Source organism: Rousettus aegyptiacus, unplaced genomic scaffold (assembly GCF_014176215.1).
Source record: "Rousettus aegyptiacus isolate mRouAeg1 unplaced genomic scaffold, mRouAeg1.p scaffold_m13_p_13, whole genome shotgun sequence".
Taxonomy (NCBI): Eukaryota; Metazoa; Chordata; class Mammalia; order Chiroptera; family Pteropodidae; genus Rousettus; species Rousettus aegyptiacus.
The window spans coordinates 42,792,124-42,817,452 of record NW_023416288.1 but is presented as its reverse complement, the minus strand read 5'-3'; the positions used below and the strand labels follow the sequence as shown (position 1 = coordinate 42,817,452).

The window sequence follows — 25,329 nt, the reverse complement described above, 5'->3', positions numbered from 1 at the left end:
TTATGAGTGTGCCTACAGTTCTGAAAAGTAATTGCTAGCAAAATAACGAAGGCTTGCTATGAATATATGACTCAGGAAAAGCCGGAAACATGTCAGCTTTTCCCAGTTGACCCCCCAGTCAAGACCTCCTTGAGGGAACATTTTCATGTCGGTCTTCCAGTCATTTTTCTTGGTAGGATACAGACTATACAAGGAAGTAAACACAATTTGTTTATTTAAAAAAACAAAAAGGTAGGCAGACTATGTTTAATCTATTAAGGTATGCCGTAGATTAAGTAAACCTGAATAAAAGATATGCTTTGTAAGATTTAAGTCTATAACAATGCCCAAGTTATAGGGGCTTCGGCTGCTTTGCTACGAAGTGCCCTGACCTTTCCCCCACTTGTCGGCGGGGGGGCAGGGGGGTGTGTGAGTTCCAGTGCAAGGCCGGTTCGCGGAAGTGATGTCCGCGGGAGTGATGATGCTTGCATGGGTGATGCTCACTGCACCCCAAGCCCTTGCACCCCAGTACCAACTCGTACAAGGCATCATTCCGTTTTCTCCTTCATCTCCCTCACATTGAACAGTAGGCCAGTCACCAGATTCTTTAGATTGTACCTGTGAGGTCTGCGGCCGCTCCCCCGCGCCCATTGTGACCTGCCCGGTGCGGGCGCTGGGTCTCCGCTCGCAGCACTGGGTGGGGGGCTGCCTGCCCTACACCCTCAGGGGGTCGGAAGGCGTCCTTCCCAAACGCGGGTGCTCGTTCGTGTGTCTCACCAAACCCTTCGACACTCACCTGCCCTGAGGACTAACAACGCTCAGCTGCCCAGCGTGGCTGTCGTGGCTGTCGGGGACCCTCCTTCCTGCGACCTAGCTATCCTCATCTGCCCACCCTCGCTCAGCCTTTACCTCGGAGCATCCTACCTGCCCCTCTACCTGTCTGCATCCCTCAGGAGCAGCGAGGTTCTGAGGTCGGGAATCCGGCCCACCTGGCTCGCTGCTACCGGCCTGGCGCCCCCGGCACAGCGCGCTAGGTGGGCGACAAGAACGTGCCAGACGGGTGACGGCTGCAGAGTGTGCGAACCGCGGACCCCCGTCCTCTTCCCGATGGCAGGTGTTCTCACGGGAGCTCGGCACATTCGCTTGTTTCTTTCTCCCTTCCAAGGAGGCCGACTAAGTTCTGGAGGCCAAAGTGAGACACAGGGCCGGCCGTCAGCCTCCGTTTCCTCTCCCTGAGATAAAGGCGAACGCTTCCACAGATCAACCTGTGATCGGAGCAGGTGGGACCAGGTCAGCTCTGAAGTTCAGCCCTGTGGTCCTGTGTACACGTAGCCACCCTAACACACCTGAAACTCCAGAGCCCGATATGAAGAGATCTGTCCATTCTAAATCTGTCTAATCGGTATTTATTTACCTTCTAAAGCTTCATTTCTATCAAGATTTGCTTAAACTTTTTTACTGTCAAATGCGTCTTTTTCAACTGACGTTTGAGGGGCCTCAGTGTCCGTATCCTGTGCAAATATTACTGTGTGCGAATACCTTCCCTGTACACGGAGACACTGTGGAAGTGGAGGCAATGACTCCATTCATGTTTATGTTCCTACACGAAATATTCGTTTGCTTTTATTCAACTAGCTGCGTTTTTATGAAGTACGTTAGCAATGTAGTGAGGTATTTTGGGCAGCAGTTCCCATGTTGTATGAGATGCTGAAGGTCCTTAAAGGAAGAACATAATATAAATTCAAAATAATGATGGAAATAACCATTTTTTTAACTCAAAAACTCAAGCGTGTACATCTTATGTTGCATATCAAATATTAACTGAGATAGATAACTGAGAACATTTAAAAAAATTCATTTACCTTTGATCTACATCACATTTCAGCTTTTCTGCTAATAGAATTCTATTCTTTTTAAATCTTTCCTCAGTCTAACTCACTAAATACCTATGTCACCCCATGTAGGCAGTGGGCTAAGGGTTGACGTTCTTGCTCTCTCGCCATCCCACACACGAGGCAGAAGTGACTCTGGACAAGTGAGGTCTGGTTTTAAGCTTCCCAGATTTTAAAGTCTTGGAGGGAAATATGGCCTGAGGGGGAACAGAGATCAGGAGATTTCTGCTCTACTGCCAGAGGCCAGAAGTTCCACGCTCACGGCATACCCTTCCCCATGCAAGGCGCGGGTCCTTCCTCCTGAGAAGTGATCTATGACCTACCAAAATCTCACAAGCAAATGAGTAGTTTCCTCTTGCATTCATTTGCTTAGTCACTCATTTGTTCTCCGCGGAGGAGAGAACCATTTGACTCTCTTGGTCAGCTCTTTCACTCTTCAGCCTGACACAGTGCCACAGCCCGTGCCTTGTCCGGTGGCCGAGGTGCAGACTCTCAGATCACGCCGGAGGGATGTCTTGGCTAGAAGTCCGATGACCCGGGTTCAGGAAACAGTCTCAGTCCACAAAAGAGACAGCTCTGGTGTCCTGGTCAGTCGCCATTTATGGCCCGCCTCCCCTCAGCTTTCATTTCAGAGGGAGGACATTTCAGAGCCCTCTTTTCTTCATTGAACTGTCATGCAAATGTCTTGCACCTCTGCAAAAAAATGTCCCCTGAGCGTGCGTTTTTAGGTGTATTTTATTCTTTAACGATAACGCGCATGTCTTCCTTTTTGCTCACTGAGTCTACCTGGTGCACCAGACGTCGGGGACCCGATGGCTCGCGGTGCGCCTGGGCTGACGACCCAGCTCTGGACCTTGAGGAATCCGCTTGCTGTCCACAAGCACAGGCACACATTCCTTCTGTGTAAAATCGTAGGCTGGCCTGGATGTGCAGCTCCCTTCCAGCTGTGAGATTTTATAAACTGTGACCAGCCGTAAGAGCCTTTTTGCAGTAAGAATGCCAATGAGTCGAGTTATAAATTCTCTGTGGTTCTGATGCAGAGTGCGCATTTTCGCTCCCTCGTGCCTGTGAGGGGTTCTCCGTGTTTTATTTGTGGTTTCCCAGTCCACAGGCATCTCATCTACTGCCGTGCGGATGGAGGAACTCGTTAAAATGATTAAACGTGATTCTTGGCACGAGAAGAGAAAAGAACCAGGGTAAGAGGAAAGAAGTTAAGACCTGTCTCCATACGAATAATAGTAAAACTAAAATATCTGTTAGTTTACTAAAGCCATAAAGCTAGGTGATTTCTCTAAATTCTTGTTTTTGCTGTTAACGAAAGCATTTATATTTTAAATAGCAGGTCTTTGAAAACACGTGTCAGAAATGAGATATAACTAAGAAAAATAAGCAGAGGGATGTGCGAAGTACTCCTCGGACTCTTGCCTGGTCTCTCACGCTCTGTGCTTCCCTGTAAAATCTATGGGGAGAGCTCGAGTATCTACCCGAGGAACCTGCAGATATGCTGATACCGTTAAAACCACAACTGTTCAATTAGGGCTTCGTTGTAAATCAGCCGGTGGTGAGGTTGTTTTAGCGGCGGGGACTGTGACACAGAGAGTTCATTTCGTAATTTCCCGAGTAAATGAGGGCATGCGTTTAAAAATAAAAACGCTGCCTCGAAGCCATGTTCCAGAACGCAAGTCAGGCTCAGAGCTGTCGCTTAATTCCTCTCTGGCGTTTTTGCAGAACTCTCAAAACCCCTGCGCTTATTTTTTAGCTTCCAGTCAGGGCGCCCCAGGAACCCCAGACCCTGCTCCTGGAATGTTCGTGAATGTGACCGTGAGCAGCTCTGTGGGCCCTGGGCTGTGTTTTCCACGTCACCAAAACTTGACACTCTGTTTCTCTCTCACCCCCCTCCCCCTCTCTCTCTTTCACTTTGGGGACAGGCCAAAAAGAAAACAAAAAATAAATGTGGTGAAAGCCATAGATAACATGTAAATTTTCAGTCGTTATCACATAATGACATAAATTGGGAAATAGTTCACCTGAAAGATACTCTTATATATTTGTGCTTCATACTATAGCTCCTAGTTACTGGCAATGTTTTAGTGCCTCTCAACGTGTGAAGTCGTTTGTCAGGTGTCCTAAGGAATTCATAATCTTCGCCCTCGTGAAATGTACAGTTTTAGGGGAATTGTTAAGATCAAAACTGAAATGAAAAAAAAATAGGCTGAGAGATACATGTTCTGTATTAAATTTGCAATTAATTTGACTTGCTCATGTAGTATTAATAAAATCATTGCAATTAGAGCTTTTTACCCAATAATTAGGTTACCCATTTTGGCTAACCTAAAGAAATGGTTTGCAACAGTGAAGTTACTTATGGACAAAATCGTCCGCTGTAGATCAACCCGATAAGGCCAGATGACCAAGGTTTTTATTGTTTTTAGAGAGAAGATGCGCTAGTGAATTATTTTAGCAGGCATATAGTAGATAAACAAGAAATACTGACTGATTATGTGAAAAGAACAGCCAGAAAATTTATACAATGACATTGAAGCAGGTGCTGGGTTACATCTATGGATGCCATGTGATGATGACATTTAGAAATGCAAACAGTCCATGTAACTGAGGCTGGCTGGCGGGGGAGGGGCGGTCTTCGTGAGCGAGTGACCGCCGAGGTGACCCAGCGCGACACAAAACCAGCGCATGTTCCTGCGTTCGCTGAGCACATTCTGCTGCGTTTCTAGACACCTCTAGCTCGTTTCTGGCAACTCCGGCGAGGCCCACGCTGCGTCTGTATAACTCTGCTCGGTCTTCCCTCGCGGTCACTCCCTCCTCGCCGCTCATAGGACAGGTCGTTTTGAGTCCTGACTCGGCGTCAGCCGTGCCCCGAGGCTGTGAGGATGCAGCAGTAAAGCCCCCTGACCAAAGTCCCCGTCAGCGTGCAAGGTGCACTGCTTCGAGTGTGTGTGTGTGGGGGGGGGCACGAAAACAAGCAACAGCGGCAGCACTGCGTGTGCGTGTGCATGCGCGTGCACGTGTGTGCGCAGGGCCGTGTATACAAGTGCCGTGGAGAGCAGTGAGGTTTAACAGGGGCAGGAAGTGCCTCGCAGCCTGGAAGGGGTGTCCGTCGTCGTTGGCTTTTCAAGGAAGTCTTTTGACAATATGGTGCCACAGGCCCAGAGACTTGAAGGAAACGAGACGGAGGCCATGCAGACGCCTGGGGGAAGCGTGGCCAAGGCCTCTCGAGGGATCCTCAGTGCAGCGTCCTGAGACAGTGGCGCTTCCGCTGCGCTCAGAGCACAGCCGGACAGTCAGTGCCATGCAGAGCAGAGCCGGAGAGGACAGAAGGGAGGACACGGCGTCGGGGTGAGGGCCCGGTCAGGCCGTGCAGGGCGGGCGTGGCGGAGGAAGGTGCCCGTCCGGCCCGGGGGAAGATTCACGCTGGCGGTGTGGCCAGCCTGGAGACTAGGGACAGGCAAGAGAAGAATTAGGAAAAACGGGTTGGGAAGTTACTGCGCTGGTCCCAAACAGAGGTGACCGGGGCTTGGACCGACGGAAGTAGACGTGGCAAGAAGTACTTGGACTCCGGATGTATTTTGACAGGCGAGCAAACAGATTGCTCATAAGTTGGAGAGAGAAAGGGAAGAGCAAATCCCGCCATGAGATTTTCCAGGCTGTAAGGACGGAGTTGTTGGTGAGTGCAACGTGGAAGGCTGTTCAAGACACAGGGTGGGAAGTGGGAGTCACACTTTTCGTTAGGGAGATGTTACGTTTTAGATGCGTAAGAGACGCAAACATCCGAGTGGAGATAACAGACAGACCGTTGGGTATGTGAACTTGAAACTCAGAGAAGTGTGGAATGACTGTGTATACGTACGTGCATATGTGTGTGTGTGCACGCACGTGCACTTACATGCATATATGTGTACACACGCTTATGAATCATGTTTAAGCACAAGAGCCCGGATGAGGTGAACTGGAGAGTGAGTATAGATGAAGAGATGTGTGAGGTCTGACCCTAGGGAATGCTAATATTTAGGAGGAACAGTTAATGGAGATTGAAAGGTACGGCCGATGGAGCGGCAAGACGATTAAGAAAGCTCCGTATTTCAGAAACTCAAGGAGAGAGTCATCTGTGTCAAATGGTGCTGACTCTGGCAAGAGCTATTTTGATGAAATGGTAGGGACCAAAGTCCAAGTTGACATAGGTTCACAAGAAAATGGAAAGAAAGTGGAGAAATCGAAAACACGGCAGAGATGCGGGGTCACGAGAGTGTTACTTGTGTGTCGACAAAAACAATCCAGCAGAGAGAAGCCGATGAGGCGGGCGCGAGAGGGGAGGATCCGAGCGCGGTCTCCTTGCCTTGGCGCGAGGGGATGAATCTCAACGAGCTCACACGACTGCAGGGGGGTTTCAGAAGGGAGAGCTGTCGACTGCAAAGGTGAGAGCCAGGTAGCGCAGGTTCAAACGAGGAGGCATCTGCAACAGTCAGACGCTCAGATGCTGGGAGGAGCAGGGAACAGTCCCCGGATGACAGCGAGGACTCAGGACTCTGGGACCCTGGAGGAAACAGTGGCTCTGGAAGGAAGCAGAAAACAGGGAAATGCGCTTTCTCCAGGACGGCACCTGTCAAAGCATCGCGCGTAACCGATGTCTCAGGAATGAATGAATATTAAAGTAAATAGCTGTTGTGCGAAATGTTCTTTTGCTCGCGGGGATTAAACTGGTTGCTTTTCAAAATCACTTTTAGTGTTTACAGTCTGTGAGCCCATGAAAAAAAATTCCATTATATAATGCAGAGGCCAAATAATATGACACAAATGCCATCCTTGCCTATACCGTTGTCAGTCATTGCAAATCAATCCCTTTCTCTCTTTTTCCCCCCTATTAAGTCAAGAGTTGTTCCCAGAATCTTTTTCAAGTCAGTTACTACTCCTTTTTGATTGGATTTAGCATTCAAAAGCAAATCTACATGTCGTCATTAATACGTATTTATGAGTGTGACCATTAAGTCTCTCCTAAACCACGTGTGAGGTACAGGCATAACGCACCCTAATTCACTCCAAAGTGGGCGCGTGCCTCCCAGGCCCGGACCTGGATGGGCCCCTAGCGAGTTGCCGGAGGGACAGGGTGAGGATGAGAAGATGAGAGCAGCCTGGTGTTCATCGGTTACGCGTGGCCATGGGGTCTGTGGCTTCGAAGCCCTGGACGAAAACAAAGACAAAAAGGAAAAAAAAAACAACCAGTGAAAACACTGGCCTCGCTGAAAACAGCTTCTGCTGCCTGCGCTGTCATAGGGTGTTGTTTAGTAAGAAGTGCTCCAGCTCCTAGGTCAGTTTCTGTGCGTCCCAAAGCTAGAAGGGGTCATCCTGGAGGACAGTCTTTGAGCATTTAGTGACTAGAAAGGAAGACCTTCTTCCTGAAGGACGCACTTGCATTCTGTATTTTCTCCTGAATGGTTGTCTTCAAGACCAAACCCGAAGACAGGAATCAGAGTCCTTTGGTAGCCGTTTAGTTCCAGGAGACTAGACTTTCCCCGAACAGAAGGTAAACTGGCCATTCCCAATTGTGACTCTTCACTGGGACACCAGGAAGTGATGGACTATGTAGACTAAATAGCTGTTTGATTGAGGCAACTGCGAAATCAGGACCGAGTGTGCGTGATCAACAGATGTTGGATTAGTCATTATGTAGATGGGCGACGTAGATACTGCATTTAAGAGTTTCCCAAAACTATATCACAGCAAGGTATGCATGTGTTTGCATCTGTTTGCGCTCTCTGTGTGATTTAGGTCTTACTTAGCTTCACATTTAGGTCAAAACGAACTACTCGTTAATTACCAAGAGCTGCCTCATGAAACAGTAGGAGTCGTATTATTGCAAATGAGAAACACCATGTCCGATCTTCTTCTTCTTTAGCCTAGAGGCCAGACAGCGCAGTGGTGAAACCGTTTTGACCGGACGTAGGCCGTCCGTCCATTCTGGGCCGGCCTCCGGTCCGGCGAGCGGGATTCCGGATGTAACCGCCAGCGCAGGAAGCGGCAAGGCGAAGCGCGGGAGTGGCCGCCGTGCGCGTCGGAGCGCGGCGCAGGCGCTCTGAGTCTGGAGCGCCTACGTTCGCGTGGTCCAGCCCTTCTGCTGTCAGCAGCAACCGCGCCCAGGGCGGCCTCCCGAGTCGCCTGGGACTTAGTAGCCGCGCCGTGTACCGGGTCGTCTTCCGGCCGCCTGGAGGAGTCCGGGTTCGATGGAGCGGCATCGATTTAATAGCTTCGGTGTGATGAGTGAGAGTAGTTTTGGTTTCCTTTGCATATCTCCCCCGAGATGTTCAAAATCCAACTTTTACTCGGATTCCCAAAAGGCCATTTGTTTTGTTAATGGGTTTATTTCTAGACGGTAAGGAAATAAGCCGCCCGTATAGCATAGAGCGAAGGAAAAACCGTGCCCACACCTGGGGCTCGCTGAGCACAGGTCCGGAAGGAAGCACCTGCTCTGCGCCCTCGACAGGGGCAGGTGGCCGTGAATGCCCTGGCTTTTATCCAGCTCTGATCTGATTTTGGGGCCACGGTTATTGCTTTTATTCTGGGGATAATGATTTGTCTCTCGGCAAATCTTACAACCCCTCCTTTGAAGGGAGGTCGGAGTGGGAAACAAGACTCTTCACAACAGTCATAGTAACAGGTATCCGATCCGTGCTCAGTGACAAGCACTGACCTGCGTGCTTTATAAGAATTATTTAAGTCTCGTCACAGCAGTGCGAACCTGGGGTAGCGTTTCCTCTTGATAGAAGCTTAGACAACTCGCATTAGGTCACCAGGCAAATACACGGTAAAAGCAGGCATTTAGACCTCAGCGCTGTGCCCCTAGAATTCAGTGTCCGCTGTGCCGGCTCGGGGCGCACTGTTCTCACTGTGTCTTGCCTTTTCATCCAGGGAGCCTATGACGTTGGGCAATGACGCATCACTTTCTAAAACTTATCAGTCTGTACTCGTTGAGAATATACAAAGCGGTATCTCTCAGTTTCTTAAATAGCTGTCTGAAGTAAAATTTCCAATTATAAAATGAGAGGTACAGTCAGTGAAGTGGGGGAAGTGCTCGATTTGCAATAAATGACACCGAATCATTCAAACATCTTTTTCTGGTTTTACAAAATTTAGAGTTATTTTGTTATTTTGTATTCAACTATAATCTGAGATTTACAAAATTAAAAGGACTAACATTTTAATAGCAAAAACAATTTTTTATTTGCCTGGTACTTTGTAATTTATAAAAGTAAAAGATTTTGGCATGACATCTGGCTTTAAGCACTATTTTGATGATATGATCAAGTGAGCGAGTGACTAGGGAAGAAATCAGCGGCTTTACAGTTTTCATACTGTTTCATAACTCCTAACTTTTCAGAAAACTTAGGCCAGATTATCAACGATAAAAGTTTTAGAGCCAGACGGGGCCCAGGTTGTCCTGATTCAGTGTATGATAAAATGCTAGCGTGAAGTAAGAATGATAACAAATAGTTAGAATAATTATTTGGTCATGGGAAAATCCTTTCAAAGTGCATTTATGATTTGAGGGTTCCAGTGGCAATGTCTTTGTCACCAAGAGAATGTTCTGGACTCTGAGGACAACATATAGAGAGGCCATGACCAGCATGGTGCCGCGGTCCAGGGATGTGTGGTTTGGAAATCTCGGTTTTACCCATGTAAAACTTGGCCTGATACTTAAATATTACATTTATCGTGTTTTAGCAATGAAGGATTTTTTTGACAGATTATTAATTGTAAGATTCTAATAAGTGTTTCTTTAATCGGGTTATGTAAGGTGTAATTAACTACCTTCCAAATTTCATAATAGGAGTTATTTAAATACTTAGTTTTAATGAAACAAGATCTTCTTTTTGATATAAAAGCAACTGATTTTAACCTGCCCCCTCAAGTTTTCTTTAACATCTTTAAAACTAATCTGTCAAAGCATTATTTAAGAAGTACTATTTTCTTGATAGTTTTATATTTTATCACACTTTCATACATGATTGAATGCAATAATATAAGGTATGAAAAATATGTAACTTGAAGTTATGCTTCAGTGGATTTTAATTATATTGAGACCCTCATAGAAAATTGGCTCAAAAAGATATTTGAAATAATTAAACATTACATTATTTCATTTTATAGGAACTAAGAAATGTTTTGTGCAATAACAATCAGGTAGTTTGGCACCTGTGTTATAGATTTAAAAATGATGTTTTTGCAAATCCTCTGGGACACTGGCATCCTCATAATCCGATTCTGCGGGGATTTACTTGTGTCTCGTTGATAATCCGCACATTGTCACCAACCTGTGACGTGCTGATGGAATGGCCAATGAACGTCGCTGTCCACATAGAACATCCATGAGCAGTTTCTGTTCCGTGCCCTTGACCCTTTGGCCTTTTTAGACCTTTTATTATCTTTTTATTTATTTATTTATTTGCAAAACAAACAAGAGGGTGTCAAAATCATGATGATGAGAAGTTTCAGATTTTCAGCCTACCGCATGGGCATAACCCATCTGTTTTTTAATGGGTATTTGTTAATAACGAATACAGTGTAAACGGTTTATAATAATAAAACGCATTTACAAAGTGAAGCCCCTTTCATCCAAACGTATTATTAACCAGTACCTTTGCGTTAAGTCACGTCATCTTCTGGTGATCCTGTGAAATTTATATCTGTCAAGGCAAGAGCTGTTACGATGGTTAAGCTGAGACTAAACGTAAGAGGTTTCAAAGAACTTTTAGTCGGAGGCAGGGGACCAGGAATTTTGTGCTTTCCTTCCATCCCTCATGAAAAATTTTAAACGGAATAAAGCTGTAGCAGAGGAGAGGAATTCTGGGCAGACGGCAAGGTCCCCAGGGCCGTCGGTGAGAGGAGCAGCTGAGGACAGGCACCAGGAGCACCCCTTTCCTGCTCCCCAGCTTCTGTTCTGAGGACGGAGTCGTGCGGCCAGTTTTCAGTTAACAACAAAAGAGCTGGTCCTTCTGGAAAGCGACTGAGTGATTGTATGTGGGGAACCCAGAGCGTCCACGTGGATGCTGACGTTCCAGAATGAAGCAGGTGCGAAGCCCCTCCCGTCAGCTGAGAGGGTCGGGTTCCACCTGTCAGGTGGCTCCCTGCTCTTCCACCTTAACCTGCAAGTTGCCGAGTTTACCCTTTGCCTTTGATGCTCTTCCCTTAAGATGCCGTACACCATGTATATGACCCCTTAGAATTCCCACCAAAGGAAACGTTTTAGGGAGGAAAAAGCTCTTCTTTTACAAGAACAGGTGAGACCCACATCGACAATTTCATTGTCCAGCTCAACATCACGAAGGGAAACAATCAAAAAAAGCACAGAAGAAAGCCGATCCCAGATGAAAGTTCAGGGAACGTGAGCATCTTAGTTTTTATTCGTCTGCTGTATTTGAGAGCATAGTATGTCTATAAAATAAGAGTTAGGGGTACTCTGACGAAGGAGCCACTAGAGGACCAGGGAGCACTCTCAGAGAATAAACAACGATTGTCAAAATTACCCCAATAAGGTTAGAAAACATTGAGAAAGATCATGCGGAACACAGAGCAAAAGAAGAAACGGAGAAGTATGAAAAAGAAACCTATGAGGCGCGGATGCCGGTAAAGGAGATACAGTAAAGAAATCTCAGGAAAAAATGTGGAAAATAAAAAAATAGTAAGGAATTAATGAAAAAAATAATAGAAGACAATAACTCAGACCCGAAGAAGGAAATTTGTCCCTCAATTGCTTCTGCACAGTGATCCACGCCAAGATAGTGAATTGTGGAGCACCAAGGATAACACCGAGATCATAGAAGCTTTGCGAGAAGAAAAAGTGTCTTAGAAAAGAACGTGCAACCCATTTACATCGGACTGGGACCAGGAGACAGAGCCGCGCCCTCAACGCTGTGAGGGGACAGCTGTTCTTCAGCTTGAAACGCTGTTCGCTTTGTGTTCTTTGTTGGGGACTGAAGACGTTTTCAGATGGCTAAGAACTCAGAACACTTCTCTCTGAATCCAGCGCTGGATCCTGCAGTGGCTTAAAGACTGCCGTAAGCCCTCCACCATCTTCCCGTGGAGAGGTGCGATCCTCACCCTGCGCCCCTCGAGTCCAGCGGGGCTTGGCGTCTGCCGGGACCAGCCGGACTCAGGGGCCGTGATGCTCTCACTCTGCCGTTGGGGAGACTCCCCGTGGGTCCCCTCACCAGCGCCTGGGGGCCAGCGACCCCGCGCGGCCCCCTGCAGTGGCCCTGCTGAGGCGCCCCCGTTGACGGTCCCTGCTGAGACTCGCCTTCCGGTCACCCCCGCCCAGGGGAGATGCCAGTGTGCCCTCCGTGAAGTAAAGCAGCCACCGTGAGAAACGGTTTAGACACGTGGAATTCGGGAGTGGATGTTGCCAGTTAAGTGAACTTAAAAAGTACAACAGAGCATCCTTTTTCCATTTCTGGGACATGCTGCAAACTACAGCTGTATGGACAGGGTCCAGTATTTACAGAATTTTGCAAATTCTAAGTGTTAATTCTTTGCTTCTGCCCGGTCGGCGCGGGCGCCGCAGCTCCCGATCCGCACCCCCGAGCTGGAAGCTTTCGTACGGGCGAATGCCCGGCGCGCGCGTCACCTTTGCTGCTTCCGTGCTCTTCGGAGTGCGCCCCGGCCTTCCTTCCTAATCGGAACGGCTCCCTCATTTTCTGTCCGCCGGACGTGCAGTGTGGCTGTGGGCCTTTTCCAAGATGATTTATCTTCTTATTAAGTCCCAAACCGAAACTACATTCCTCAGGTCTCGCACCATGCTGCTTTCTGCGTAGTACCAATTAGACCCCTCTCCCGGCCTTGGCGGCTGGGGAGGGTGGCGTCTTTGCTCCTCCTGGCTACACTGTACCTCGTGAGCCACACGTGTCATTGCCGTTCACGAGTCGCAGAGGCGTTGAAGGGATTGTGTTTGTTTATCAACTAGCCTGTTGCTTTGGCTACTTGAACAGAAATAAAAACCGCGAAGCCTTAAACGACGTAGAAACGCGTTTCTCTCATACACGAGCATCCAAATTATAGGTGGCCAGGAGAAAGCCAGGTGTGTGGTTTCTCTATTAAAAAATGACAAAAGGATAATCGGAAATATTTAAGAAACGAGGGAGCGATCAGAGCCCTTCCCCAGTGTATTTGAGGTAGAATCAATAGGGACAAAGTGAATTTTTCTTTTCCTTCCAGGTCCGAGCCAGTGACAGCCAGCTCTGGGGTGTGGACAGTGAGGAGGACAAAGACAGGACAGACAGGAGAGATGCCCGAGAGGCAAATGGCCCTGAAATGGGCAGAGAGGGGCAGGGAAAAGCCACACATGACGCTCAGGTGTCGAGCATGTCTCCAGAAGGAGCGTGTCTTCAGTAGGAGAAACGGGGAATCAGGAGGCGTGTGTTTGTGATGTGGCTTGTTCTGTTTTTTGTTTTGTTCTGTTTTTCGTTTGTTTGTTTGTTTGTTTGTTTGTTTGTTTTTTGCGGCTCGTGGCAGCAGAGTAGACGGAAGAGGGGTGTACCGTTTTTCGATCATTTGAGTCTGAGGTGTTAATGCAGCGTCCGGGTGCCTCTGCTCAAGAAAAAGACCGTCGAACGTGAAGTATGGAGAGCTTTAGAAACTTAGGGGGAAAAGATTTCAGACCCTCATGTCATTTTTATGGCTCTGACATTTGAAGGCACGAGAATTCCAAGGCAAAGAGAGAAAAAGGGCAGCTTGGCGGGAAGCGGGAAGAGGGAAGAATCTGATTTTTGGGGAATAGAAGCAGAGCTAGAAAAAGAACAACAGAAGAGTCTTCATCCACGTCGACACGCTTTTCCTGGAGGAGGGAACGTCCACCCGGGCGGAATCTCTAGAGAAAAGAAAGGCAAAGAAATGAGCGCAACCGATTGACTCATCGAGGAGTCGTTTAGCTTCGAGAGAGAGAGCAGTTTGGGGAGCGGGGCGGGGCGGGGTGCGAGCCGCACCCACGCGGCAGCCGCCGTGACGCCTCCTTCCTGATGCTTCCTCCTCCGCTCCGTGTCAGCCCTTGAAATGGCACACGCGTGTGCGCCTGTTTCGAGCTGCGAGGGACTGGCAAAGGTTCAGATATCAAGAGGCAGGGACATCTTCGGGAATCCCGGCCTCCTCTCTCTACGTTTTTTGATGCGATGCTGTAATAATACTACTTCTTACTCAATGAGTGGCATTCCTCTCCTTGTGATTTTAAGATGAATGTACACTTTTGTTCTCATATAACAAGATTCGGTTGAGAATTCAAGAAGTAGAAGTTGGTTATCATTTTCTCTGTTATGTATCTCTCTCGATGCAGTAAAATGATCTTTTTCCCTCCTAAGTGATTTGTCGTTGGAGTCCAGCCAAGTTATTTTAACTCCAGAGACTGAAGACAAGCGGCCTACAGGACAACATTAATTTATTTGCCAAGAAGTTGGCAATTTGAATAAGCATTAATTATGGCATTATTTCTGAACATATTCTTAATTATAGTTATATCGATATTGGCTAAGAGTTTTGATCCATTTGGATGAACTTTGCATATGAACAAATGCTTGAGTGATCTGATTAGGCTCCTAATAGATCTGCTGTATATTATAAGGCTCTTGCCAAGACATTTACGAATTCAGCTAAGTTAAAAAAAAAAAAAGTAATACATCTTTATTAGAATTTCAAATATGGCTTCGCGTCTGTTTGGAAAATTAAACTAGATTGTGATTATGATTTATCTTACTTTTGAGAGCTGATAGCATTATTGATGCATTATCATCATTATACTGCTTTGTTTAATATTTATGAATTCCATACTTCGTGCCTAGTATGCTTGAAATGGGTAACAAATCTATGATTACTATATACGTAATTTAATGATTCAGCTGTTATATACATGGGTGGGCATTTAAGTTACTGAAACCACCAGAAATACTTCAGTAAGCACATTGCCAAAATTTGTGGTTGGTGTAATATCTAATTAACATGTATTATCAAACGTTTACCATGTATAATACATCATGTTGCGGGGTACAGGTAATGTCAAGGTCAATGCAAGATTTTACTTGCTCTCAGTAGTCTTATAATCCGTTGGGGAAATAAAAGAAATGCACATATACACGTATTATATATTATAATTTACGTAATGAAAAATAAATGCGATCAAGGTTAAAAAAATGAAAGGTCGGGAATAGTGACAGTTTCACTTGAGAGGTTGTTTAAAAGGAGGCTTGGCCAATGGGTAGAATCTCGATGGCAGAAACGGGAAGGAAGCGTTTCCTGGGCGAGTGAGTGAACGGCTTCGGCGAGAGCACAGGGCAGGCCAGCATGGTCTCGGTGGGCGCTGACCAGGTGAGCGGGTGGCAGAGGTGTGCCGGCGGCGATCGGGAGGGAGCGACGCGGAAGCCCGTCGTCAGGAGGCGGCGTTCTCCTAGGCGGCCGGCAGCGTCACGGTGGTTATGGATGTGTTTCCTGTGCGATCAGCAGACTGGCAGGAGTTTGCCTTTCAAAAGTTTTTTGTTTTTTTTTTTTTGAATTAGTCACTTGGTCTGTGTCTGAGGACAGAACCAGAACCATTGCAGGGAGGATATCCTCAGGATGACCTCGTGGGGTCCCATTCAGAAAGGCCTGAAACGAGTGATTTTGATGGTACCCTGTGTAGTGACGAAGACATACTGACAAGACTGAAAAAGGATGGTCATCAAAAACTTTAAGCTTTGCTCTTATTACTGGACTATTCCACCTTTAATAGACTGTAAAAAAATATATCGTGATGATGAAAGTCTTAAATTATCTTGTGGATAGCACAATTCCATCGTGTTGCATTTTTAAATGTCAACCTTGTTAATCTTTGCACATAAACATGTAGACGCAGGCGTGATACGGTTCTTCTCCACTTTTTAATATGTTGAGAAGCTTATAAGCTGGAGGTGCCTTGAGCCTTTCGCCACCTCGGAGGGGCTTTGTCAGGACCCTAACATTTACATAATGATATGTACAGAGCTTTATCGCTTATTAATCCTCCGCGAACTTTGCATCGATCATCCTAAATGATGTAGTTTGGAATACCAGAGCCATGTAAACAAGCTGTAAGGATTTGTGCTAATCCAGTGTAACTCATGAAATTTACTTTTAATTATACAACAACACAATTTCTTTCTTTCTTTTTTTTTTTTTTTTTTTGCATGAAAAATAGAAAAATTTCCCTTCTGAGAGAGAAAAGAAAGAACATTAATAAAAAGGTGCCACATACGAATGAGTCCATTCTTGCCCAGAATCCGTCGGAATTTTTGCTGGGTGAGAATGTATAACCCAGGACTGTAGGGTCAGATCTCATCGGCCTAATTTTCTATATGTCACACCACCGGGGAACCGATGGAGGTTTTTAAGTAGGAAACGATGTCACCGGGCTTGTTTTTAAAAGCCGGCCTGGGAAGTAGGGTAGCTAAGAGCAGATCAGCTCTGGCTGTAGGGAGCTTGGTCAGGAGGTTTATGCAGTGACCCAGCTGCGAGATCGTAACGGCTTGTGTTTGGAACGAGACACACAAAAAAGATGCTTTTCCAGGGCAAAAATCAAAAGTCGTCAGTCTGACCCCAATGCCTATGACCTTTGTGCTGTTCCAGGTTGCTCATGAAAACTGTGGATCGATCGAAATATCTGAAGATGAACTATTTAGAGAAATAGCGCTCGCTATGAGTACATCAGGGGTGATAAATTGGGAGTATAAAAAATACATTCTTCTGCGGTTTTAAATATGGCCTCATTCAGGTTTTTCTACCAACCTCCTGTATCACAATATTTAAATATGAATTTTTGGCTAGGATTATTTCTAGAGGTCGCGACTATGAGTTTTAAGGTATTATTGAAGAGGTTCACCAACGTAGTTACTTAAAAGTTCCTTAATGTTTTCATGATTATGGGAGATAATTATGAATTAATTTATAGTTACAAAGCATTAGGGATGTCGTCAGAGTATACCTATACTCCGCCGTATGAGCATTTGCTTTATACACTCTTATTTGCTACTCGTTACTGTATACTTCTTATTAGGCTCAATAAACAGAAAATAACGTAACAGTTTTCCTTGAGCCAGGCTCTTGATGTAGAGTAAATGCTGGTGCATTGGTCGACGCATAGTTAGTGGCACAAAAAAACTTTGGCTTTTGTCTGCAAAGGTTTGTAGTGAATGCTCAGAAATATGTGTTTGTTGAAATCATAAAATAGAAAAATAGATTCCAATAAAAGTTGACGTTATTAACTTTTTCACTACTAGCAATTCACTTTCGCACTTTTTTTGCTCATGTCTTAAAAGAATTCATCCATGTTTGTGGCAAAAGAGATAATTTTTTTTATATTGTTTTTACTTTTTACTATGAAACAGCTTCAGAATGTTGCCATTGGTATATGTTTAGTTGTATATTAATATTTTTATTGAGACATATTATTTATTGTAAATATACTACATATTTATTCTCAAAAGTGAGAAGTTGTAGGTAAAAATAAAATAAATTCTATAATCCCAATAGTCAAATATAAATACTCGGAAATAATATCTTAGTGTCTGTCCTTTCAGACCCTTTGTCCACATGCTCATAACCACATACGTTTTTTAAAAAATTAGATCAGATCGAACATACTCTATTTCTGCATCTTAATATATTGTGAAAACCCTTCCAAATTTTCAGACATTATTCTGCAACATCATATTTATTGAATACATACTACTTTATTTTAGGAGCACTATAATTCGTTTAATTGCTCCCTTATTTTTGATGTTCAGATTAATTTTAATCTTTTCAAAAGTAGCTCTCTTTTTCCTGTGGTACAGATAATTCTAACAGGGCCTTCCTCAGCTGACAGGAACAACTACAGTTTTTAATTAATATCTTTAAAAGAACGTAATGCTTCTTTACTAAATTATAGAGCAGCGTGCTTCATACCATCTGTGAGATGTTAACACATTTTTGGCAAAAGAGAGAGTCTATTCTTAAAAGACGTTTTGGACACCTGCATACTATACCCATCTGTTAGTAGTGTGCAGTTCATGTTAGCGTATGAAAGGCTCTGAGACACCCCACCGTCAGGGACCACACCTCCCTCCTCTAACCTAGTGTTTCCAGCGCTTAATTTCCCGGAGAACTCTTGCTTTAAGTTTCTGCCATTAACATCTTGGGAAGCTAGTGTTCCCCGGAGCTAATGTTCCGTGAAACACAGTATGGGAAATATACTATTCCACAATATTAGAGTCAGAGAAACCTTCAAAATGATTGACAAGAACGCCAATGGGGGGAACAAAATTAAACATTTTTTAATGTAGTTTTTAAAAGATGACTGTTTCGGTTCAAACAGAGTTGTCATTGTGTTTTCTAAAACAGGATCACTGAGCGGAATGTAGGGCGGCGTCAATACCTGTCAACTCTCATTATCCTCTCCTCTGCCAAGCGTTTAGAAATAACGAGAACACTTGTTTCCGTGGGAATTCAGCTATTATTTTCTTCCTTGACATCTTTATAAATATTACAGATTATTCAACTCAGTTAAATAAGTCGTTCAGCATCTTTCTAGAATCTTAACTTGTTATCTGCTCATTCACTATAGGTAAATATAAAAGTAATGGAGTGCTCTTGGAAAGGTACATTTTTGGTGCTTTTAAGCTTTCGTACCCCTTTTCCATCAGTTCGATGTATATTCTTCTTTGCTATTGTCATTTGGGGTAAGAAGTTTTTACTATTTCACTGGGGGTTAAATGGAGGTCATAATCATTAACATTAAATAGCACTGTGTCTTCCCTTGGGAAAAGAGGTACTCCAAGAAGAAAAAATATTTAGTAGATAAGCTATGTGGAGCATTATGGAGAGTCCTAGGGTGTTTTTTTGAAGGGGATAATGCTATTGTTTGACTTTTGCACCATCTGGGAAGATGTAGTTCAACCTATCGTGGTCTTAGCATCACAGGCCTGGGGTGGGGGTGGGGATAAGGGTCTTGTTTTACAAATTAGCCAGCGGAGGCCCAGAGAGGCCTTGAGATTTGACTAGGAATCAAAACTAAGTTTCCTAACTCTGAAGTTTGTTCTCTTCTCTATATTATTTTGTTTCTACGTTTTCTTTTAAAAATTCTCTTAGTTGGGGACGGGCTTCACACTGCAGGTAGTAGGTGGCGATTTACATGGTAAGGTTTTCAAGAGGCCTGGGAAGCCTCCAAGCCCAGATCACCCCCCGCCCCACAACCTGTTCTCTTTGAGGTGGTAGAGATGGGTTCCTCCATAACTTAGAGGCTTTTTGATCTTTAAAGACTTTTGATTAAAATGTAAATGTACCATGAGGAATCTCTCCTAAACTCATCCTGAGGCTCAAATTGTATCTTGGAGATTAATTGATTAGGTCGGGTTCTAATCAAAAGGCTGAGAGGCTCACCTTAGGGTGGAGAGTCACCACAGCCAGAGAGGGGGCTGGGGGTCCAGGTAACAGGGTTCTAACATGTGGCCCACCTTACGAGTACGAAAGCTGAATACTGAGTGGGTGGATTGAATCGCCGATATCACAAGGTGGGAATTGGAGCCACGTGGCAATTGGTTTTGCCAAGGCACAGCCTCTGATGGAAGCTTAAGTTTCCCTCAGGGAATTAGCAAATTACTTTGTTTGGTATATTTTTAACTTTTCAAAGTTCTGCTTTTCACCTAACATGATAACTGGTTATGTTGGTAATAACTTCGGTTTTATCGTTGAAGGAAATATCTCAGTGAATTCCATGTATTCCTTAAGTTTATATAACCTGTATTATTAAACCACCATTAGGTGTGACTGGTTGTTTTTGGTTATCTCTTGTAAAAATTGTATCTTATTATCCTGTTAGGGATGGGGACAGTTTCAGTTTTATTAGTGGTGTTTAATTTCGGCCTATGAATAGCGAATAAAATTTAGAGTTGTTGAGCTTGAGAGAAATTGCATTCATCTTATTTTGATTCTGAAGCTCTCACTTACTTGAGAGGAAAAAAAAAATTTTGTTAAACACCGTGATATTTTATGCTCTTAATGGTTTTGTTCTTTCATTGCTAAGAAGTGTGGAGGAGATACTATTAATTCTGTTCCTTAGGTGTTTTTGCTACCGTGGGGTCAAGCCCCGACTAATTAGGTTATCGTAAGTGAGATAAACAGAAGTAGTCTTTGTTTTTGAACACAAATATTTTTATTAAGCTAGTCAAGCACAAACATCAACTATAACCATTAATTTTAGAAAAGATAAAATATCAGTAAAAGATTTAAAGAGACATTGAACAAAGAAGCATTGAACATTTAAGTAAAATCTCTGCTGATTTCTTCAAGTTTAGTCACCATTACAACTCTGGGGACAGTCACACTTGTGATGTTTTGAGATCGAGTCCGAAACACCATATTGAGACATTCATTGAGTTTGGTAAACCTAAATCTTCTTTCGAATTCGATCTAGAGGAGGACAGGTCTTTGCTTTTACTGATTCTCCGTCTTTAGCAATCCAGGCCATTTTGCTGGAATGCACGACAGATGTCTAAGCGAGCTTTAGCAGAACGTGAATATTTAAAATTTGCCTGATATCTCGTATACCCATGTATCCGTGTCCTCACAAACGAGGCTTCACTGTGTCGGGGCAGATGCTGCTTACTCGACCAGCCAGCAGGGCTGTGTTTACCTGTCCAGTGTTAAACAGCTTGGGGGGCAGAATTGCATCTGCGTGCTCCGTTAAACGATCTAAGAGACTGCATGACATCTGAATTCCTGTGTGAGGGGGTGGGGGGTGGGGCATCTGCTTATTACAGTTCGTGTCAGGTGACCATTGCTCAGTCCTAAAGTGACTGGCAGGGAGGAAGTTACAGAGCCTATGTGTGGCTGGCATCCGGGGTCCATACCTGTTTTACTTTTTGTGGTGGGTGAGTGGTCATGAACTTGGAAGATGAAAACCTGAGAAGTTTAAATTCTAAAATCTTAGTAACTAAGTAAATAACAAGGAAGACGTAGCTCTCTCCCCCATTTTCTTCCCTGGAAGCTGCCTGACGCGTGCGGGCATAGGTCCTTAGAAGGGCTGACCTTCAGCCAGTAGGCAGTGACCTCAGTCTTGGCAGCTGACCTTTCTTCTCGTTGGTCAGTGCTTGATCATAATACTTGTTAACAACTTTGAATTTCACTTCTAGTCCTTTGTACAGGTAGAATCCAATAAACATTTAATTATACGAGTAGGAACTAAGAGAGATTGTAATGGTACATATTAAAAGCATTTCTTACCTGACTCTAGGTGATGGTTTTGCATTTCTAGATTCTGGTAATTTAATTTCTAAATGATGATGAGAAGAAGGGAAATTGGAGGCTGTAATTTGTAAAATGAACTTTGAGAAGACTTTTTTTTTTAAAATTCACTGTAAAGAAGCAGTGTTTATTGTCAGTCTACCAAATTAATAGCATAAGACTGTACCAACTATTATTTTTAGAAAGGAGGACAAATCTTTTGTCGTATTTCTATGTGCTTGCCTTGGCAGTTAGGCCGTTAGGTTCCCTTGAAATCTGGGCCAGATAATTTGCTAATTCTACTACTTTTCAGTGTTTAGTTGTGTTTTGTTTCGTGTACAATAACTGCCCAAAACTTCTATTTAATGGCAGAATTGACCAATGTATTTATATTTTCTAATAAAACTTCTGTGGAATTCATTAGATGTTTTTACTTCACAGAGGATGTATTGGCTGATAATTACATGAGTATAAACAGAATCAAAATTATGTACGTGTGATGCTTACTGATGGTAAGAATAATTTTAAAGATATCATTCTAAATCGGGGGTAGGGGGTGTTAAGAGGTTACAGTTAATGATCTTTAATCTGCAGCTTTTTGTTTTGGGGGACGTAGGGATCATCATCAGTAGTTCTATCATATGAATTGAAATAAGATGAGAAAAATTATGTGTTTTAAGGAAATTCACAAACTACCATTTTTACAGAAGTCTTGAATTACAAAACTTCTACATAAAAAAAAATACCTTTATCTACTTGGTGAAGTTGAAACTGGGTTATTTAATTTATGATAATTAAGAAAATTTTAACTAGAGAGACTCCAGTGTGGTCGGTATCTACCATTCCTGTCTTTTCAAACATCATTAGTTCTCACCAAGCGTGCCCATACAGTCGAAGTGGTCTTTTTGGGTAGGTCACGGACTTGTCCCATTGTATCAACTTCTTCATAGTACCCACAAATTGCTTCATTTTGACTCCATCCGGTCACGTCCAGCGGTCAGAGTTGCTAGATCTTACATGTCTGTTCAGACTTCTCTCCAGAGACTTCCAACAGAGGTGCACATTTGTATGTTGTATCTTTCCCTCCGTCATGTGAGCTCATATGCAGTAAGAACTGAGCTAAAACGACTTGACTTTGAGTAACTAGTGATCAACGTAGGGCCAAAATGTCACCTTAAATAGGGGGTTGCGAATCAGTGGCTTCTTCATGAAGTTGTGTACGTGGGCAGAGGACCCGATTCAGGCTTCTGGCTTTGCCTCCGTGATACAGCAGGAATCTAGCTTTTGGAGGACCGTAGATCAAACGTATCCATATTGTTTTTGAAAACGTAATTACACAGAGGAAGTCACTGTGTTGTTTCAGGTTTTCTAATAGAACCCGAAATCAGATCCACGTATTAATAAACTTGCACAGTTACTCTATGGCCAGTCATCACTGGAACACTAAAAAAAAGGCTTTGAAAAAGTTCTTGCTATATGTGTTTGACCATAAACGTGCCTCCCTATCAGTTTTTTTTTTTAATTTATCCCTTTATATTTAGTTCTCCATTCTTTTTTCTAAGAAATGCGACTGCAAAAGCCAACGAGCAGAAGGTGCTCACCGTTCCAGGCACTGAGCCACGGTCGTTTCGACCCTCCTCACTGACAAAGTGGCAGGTCTGGCTTCTGGGTGGTGCCCGTCTCCACGGGGCCAACATGGGAGAGGCGACAGCAGCGAGAGAGGACCAGACGCGAGGAAAGAAACCTGGGTGAAAAGTTAGTAAGACAGCCCTCCAATTTTATTTTAGACATTTTGTCCTGGCAGGAGAGTATTTGTAATTGTTTATTTTGTCAGCCTGAGTGTTCATAGTAAGTTTAGCAAGGTTTTCCTAAATGGTGTTTAAGCATGACGAATTGGTTTGATCTGCCAGATATAGACCTAACTGTAGGCAAGAACTGTTAATTACCCACATAATTTTAACAGTGTGACTTCTGCCAAACCCAATAATTCAATTCTCTCAAAGCCCTAATTTGGGTTAGAATCTCATTGACCACCAGTATTCCTAGAATTAATGAGATAATCACAAATCTTTCACTTTTCATTTGCATTAGTCCACCTGAAACTTCTCATTCTTTTGGGAGTAAAGAAGTGGAAAAACTTGTCACGACAAACTATTAAATTTTGAAAAAAAGGTTACAAAACGTTATATACTATTCCATTAAAAAAAAGTATATATAGTATTTTAAAAAATAAGAAAAGGTAAATATCACAATGTGACTAGCAGTTATTTCCGGATCATAGGAATAAGGGTGATTTCAGAAAACAATAAAAAGTAAGAAACCAACAGTACTAGGAAAGTCTTTAGAGAAATTTATAGTGATGGCTAGGAAACATAGTATATTCTCCTACAGAAAAAAATTAGCATACCCTATGTTGATTTATATTGGTATTTAGGTAGCGTGTCTGTGTGTGTGTGTGTGTGTGTGTGTGTATGCATATATGCATATATTCTGGAAAAGTTATATATAAATCTTATGAGGTTCAAGAACATCTTATTGGACCAAACAGCTGGTCCAACTCATGGTCATCTCTAAGTGAATTACCGAGCATTGACCTTTAAAATGTTAGTAACACCAAACCACCTTAATTTTCTTTATAGATCCTCTCATCAGTTAATTTAAATTTCTATTATCATTTAAAATTATATTTACATATTTCTAATAATTTTTTTAAGTAAGTCACACAAATTTTAAAACAAGATGTTTTGGATTTAGCAAAATTATGGATTGTTCATTTTTTAAAAGGGGGCTTTGTGTTTGATATGCACCATAGAAGAATTTTTTTCAGAGAATTTAGAGATCAAGGAGTCAGGAGGAGAGCTCCACAGGGACTTTGTGCCAATCATTAATCTGTTCAAACTGGGACAAAATACGTTTTCTTTCTCACATGAAAACATGGACCATTTACTGCAGACGATAATCTCTGTTCTAAGTAGGATGTGATTCTTTTAATAATCAATAGTTTCATCTGTTTATCCGATATCAAAATTTGTGGCTACATAACTTTTAGCAAGAAGAAAAATAATTTTAGGCTGGCACCATTAATTTCTCTTTGTGTTACAGGATACTTTTCTATTGAGTTTTTTGTTTGTTTGTTTCAGTGAGGTAACCCTTGGTTGACCTCACAGATTGCAAGGACCTTGTCAGTTTACAATCCCTTATTTTTTTTTATTTTTTTATGCCTACAGCACCTGGTCTTCTTGGGTGGTCTCCCATCCAAGTACTAACCAGGCCCGACCCTGCTTAGCTTTCGAGATCAGACAGAATTGGGCTTGTTCAGGGTGGCGTGGTCGTAGACTATATTGATGATTTTTTTTTTTAAATTGAAACCTCATTACAAATAATAATGGCCACTATGAGAAATAGTTTTCTGAATAGATGGAGGGTCTCATGCCCACAGTCTTAGTTTTGGTTCTAACAATCTGATTTGTGCTTTTGAGAAAACATTCATTGGCATTCCTTTCTGATTATAAAATATATCGCTCTTTTAAAACATCCTATTTAAATCAGAGCAGTTAAAAATATTCAGAATAAAAGCCTAGAAGACATTGTAATAAACGGCATTGTCAAACATACTAGAAAGAAAATACCGACACAATGAATATGAGACTAAAAAATGGACAAATAACTGGCACTTACTGATTCACTACTTGCGTATTCAGAATATCACTTAAGGCTTAGGTTTCTCTAGTTGTGATTCAGGGATGTCCTATGAGCTATTGGCTGTACTTCCTGAGTGTTTTTAATACAATGTCATTGTTTTCATTCTGTTACCTAGTTTTTAAATGAACAATTAATTAAAATACACAACAAAAAAGACTATTAGATTCCCTTCACTTTCCACACAGAATTGGTTGATTGAATTTTTGCAGTTCACTGCAGTGATTAAATTGTCCAGTAAGAAGACATTTAACTACAAGTTTAACAGCTCATGAACTAATGAAAAGAAACAAAAGTCAACAAATTACTGGGCCTTCCAATGGCTTAATCTATATAGACCATCTTCAATTATTATAAAGGTCTTACGAAGAAGGTTCCATCGGAGAAGGGAGGAAAGCATAAAGAAGAAGAAAGAGGGAAGGAGGATGAGGGGAAAGAAGAAAGGAAGGAGAGAGAGAGAAAAGCTATTTAACGTTTATTTGAAAGTAAAGTCGAGATTCCT

General features: G+C 43.2%; 1 protein-coding gene and 1 pseudogene across 8 annotated transcripts in view; one reads left to right on the top strand and one right to left on the bottom strand.

Annotated features, from left to right (window-relative positions):
- Nucleotides 1-25,329, top strand: part of IMMP2L (inner mitochondrial membrane peptidase subunit 2) — a 631,779-nt gene that overhangs the window by 375,695 nt on the left and 230,755 nt on the right. The window lies entirely within an intron of this gene.
- On the bottom strand, nucleotides 24,347-24,465 carry LOC118611017 (annotated as a pseudogene).